Here is a 3,601-nt window from a genome sequence, read left to right as displayed (position 1 = left end):
AGTCAAATGTACCTGTATTCATGATAAAGGATACAATACATGACGCGTACACATACAGATACATACATAGGGGAAATAGAAGGTAGTTGTCCCAACCATTTGACGCAAAGGCCCCGAAGAAATAGAGAAATTACATTGAGGTCCCTGCAACCTATGCAGATCAAATCTTCCCGACTCCACAGGCGGTGGCGGCAACCACTGGAAGCCCGTCGCCGCCATCCACTAATCAGACGAAGCTTCGTTGCCTCAAGGCATTGAGAAGAGTCGTAGAAGATACCTGTTGATGGCCATAAATTCACATTCTAGCCATCAACTTCTCGGAAATAAAATGAGCTTTACACTATTTCCATTCATATTTTGTTTATTTCTAACAAGTTCCACGAGTTTTGGATGAGTTTTGATTTCAGAAACAAGTGTACCAAAAATGGACAGAACTGGGCAAAATCCCAGGCCGGCGCGGCCTATCCTAGGCCGGCCGGTCTGGCACCTCTGAAGACACAGCCCCGGCTTCGATCCAATGGCAATGTGACACACTCATAATGCTCTGAGTCGAGGGTTGGGTCTCGGTTCAATCAAATGGACCGAAAGGCATTGGCATGGATCCAAGGACCCACAATACAACCCAAGATCAAGTGGAAAACAGTGATCCACCTCCCTGGGAAAAGCACAAGCGTGGAGTGAAACATCGACGCAACAGAAGGCCGAGATAGGCCAGAGGGAGGCCGGCCGGCCTCCCCTAGGCCGGCCTGCTTGCAACCTCGTGCATTGAAGCTACGCAACGAAGACCGACCCCAGGAAGAGATCAGAAGCGTCCAGGAGAAGGCGGTGGCCAGATGGCCACGATCCTAGGCCGGCCGGCCTAGGAGAGACCGGCCAGCCCCACATGGAAGCCTCTCAGACTGGTTCTTGGTGTGGAAGTTAAGCTCAACCGCCATAACTGCTTACCACTGACACCAACTGCTATACCGGCCAGAAACTGACCTTGGAAGCCTATAAATAGAGAACCCATCCATCACTTGTAACACACCATTGGAGCTCTTTTCTCTTCACTTTTACTTTCTAGAGTAGGTTAGTAGCTTGGGAGTTAGAGTCGAGTCGAGCTTGCTCGGAATTCCGAAGTCGTCGAAAGTCTGGTATAGATCTTGTATCTTTCTTTCAACATTATCAATATAAATTATCTTCTTTACTTTTTTAAGTCAGCTTTACTTTCCGCTGTCTTTTGTCTTCTCGAGTCTGAGTGTTCAGCTCCAGCGCGGAAGTTTTTCTTTAGCTTAGGCTAAGTTATCTTTCTAGTAATCAGGATCTTATCTTATGGGTTTTCTCGCCTGGACTAGAGTATCTCAAATTAGTGCTCTAGGTTGAGGGGGATTTCTCTCGAAGGCCTCGAGAGAAATCTTAGCATCGAGTGCAAACGTGGTGTCTGACCTTAGTGTTAGCTAGAAAGTGTGTTCCACCCTATGGAACCGTTGTGGTAGTCGGTAGGTGGTGACAGCCCTATCCGTCCCTTGTAGTCCACCACGTTCGGGTGTTTTCATAGCAGTAGTGCAAGTTGCTGTTAGACTCCCCTCTCATCTCTTTCTGAAGTCCTTCCTCTTCCAGTCGCCGAAGTAAGCTCTGCTTTCCCGAGAACTAGTTAGGTGTTTAGTCTGATCTAGAGAGGCTAGCTCGATAGTTCAAAAGTGTATCAGGTGTCTTATCTCGCTCGTTGTCCTCCCAGCTGCTACCTCTCTAAGGAGTTGAACCTCCGTGTGTCATTCGGTCATCGACTGGCCATTTATCTTATCTCTTTATCTGGCTTACCCTCGTCTAGTTAGTCGGTCGATTAAGCTAGTACGGTTATCACTCGATTTACGATACTCTTTACCATAGTGCTTCCCTGAGGAGAAATATGATACCCTGGAATACTCCAAGGTGAAGTGCTACAACGGTGATTCTATGCGCTTGCGGAATATCTATTCCATTGGGCATAAGAAACGCCAACAATACCCGCCGCCATGGACGAGTTGAAGCCATCGCTGGTAGTCCAACCCTAAAGGCGCACTCCAAGCTTCGTTGACCTTGGATCCAGGCTCGCCGTCGACGACCGACACCGCCACGGGCAAGATCGAACCTGCTCCACACTCCCATCTTCCACAAGACCCGAAGCTGCCTTCTCATCCCCAAAAGAAAAGACCAACATACCCATCTCCCTTTCAGGGTGACGGGCAGCCTGTGGTCGACTCCAGAACAAAGCTCCCACACAGGGAGACCCATCTCCATGGGCTCGCTGCCAGCATCGGAGTGGAGCACCAATGGGGCGAGGAAGAGTCCGAGAGGACTTAATCCGCCATGATGCTACCGCCAGGAACCATAACCCTAGAGACCCTATAGTACCTAATCTACACCACCGGATAGAAGGCCGCCATTCCCGCTCACATCCGAGGGCCAAAAGGCCACCAGAGGCGAAGGGGAATGACGACCTCCCTGGCGGGAGCACGAGACGCCTCCCTTTCGTCCCTCTCAATTGTTGAGGAAGAAACTAGAAGAAAGAAGAAAGTCTTAACCAGGTTTCAGTCTTAAAGAAAGAAAAAGATGGGACACCACCTATATTTTCTTTCTTTTGCTACAGTTAGAACCTGTGAGAAGCATACTCATCGTCAGGGCCGGCCTAGGAGGCCTGCCAAATACCCAGTGTTATCCTAAACATTAAACGGTAAATAGTCGATCACCCTTTGTTTAGTGTTTAGGCCGTTTAAACGTCCTAAACAGTTTGGTATAGTAATATTAAAATATATATATTTATGTACGTAAATATTAAATATGCTTGAAAGTACATATTTACACATATAAAATGTAACTATTCCGCCAAATAATTTTTTTGGAAGAAATTTAAATCCCACAACATTTCGTATATTTACGATATTACTTGGTTCGGTATTGATTGTGGTAGTTGTAATCCTTCTATTAACTAAATTATGAATTAAATGATTATTTAGCTCATTTAATTATGTTTAACTCGACACTGTTTAGAAGATTTAGACAGATTTTAACGATTTAAACAGATTTAAACAATCCAATCGTTTAATTCATCGTTTAGGACCTAAACGATATGGGTGAGCTCTGTTGGCCATTTAAACACCATTTAATCCGCCGTTTAGGCAAACAGAGCAAATACCTGAACCATGCATTTAGCCCACCAGAACAGAGAACCCTGGGAAATGACGCCCACTCAATGGTGCGAAGGCCCAGGCTTTAACGTGGAAATTACTTTAGTAGTGGGCTCCCTTCTCCAACGTGACCCCAGCCCACCAGCACCAGGATGAGACTCTCTCGACTGCCATTTGAGCCGTTGGAGCGTCTGCAGAATTCAAACTTTTTTTTTCCTTTTTGCTAAGCATGCCCATGGCGTATATAACTGATTAACTGCGCACCAACGCGCGACCAATGAGGACATAATCTGACTGATTTTTCTGATTGAGGGCATAATAGTCTGATTAATTTTGACCGATGTGCGTCGGCAGCAGTGGCGTGCGTCATCTCATACAATTTGCCACGTCCCCTCCCCCACCAGACCTGCCATGACACAATTGCACAGTTGCCACAATCACAGATATTTCTATAT

This window comes from Panicum virgatum, chromosome 5N (assembly GCF_016808335.1).
Source record: "Panicum virgatum strain AP13 chromosome 5N, P.virgatum_v5, whole genome shotgun sequence".
Classification (NCBI taxonomy): Eukaryota; Viridiplantae; Streptophyta; class Magnoliopsida; order Poales; family Poaceae; genus Panicum; species Panicum virgatum.
Note: the sequence above shows the minus strand (reverse complement) of the source record.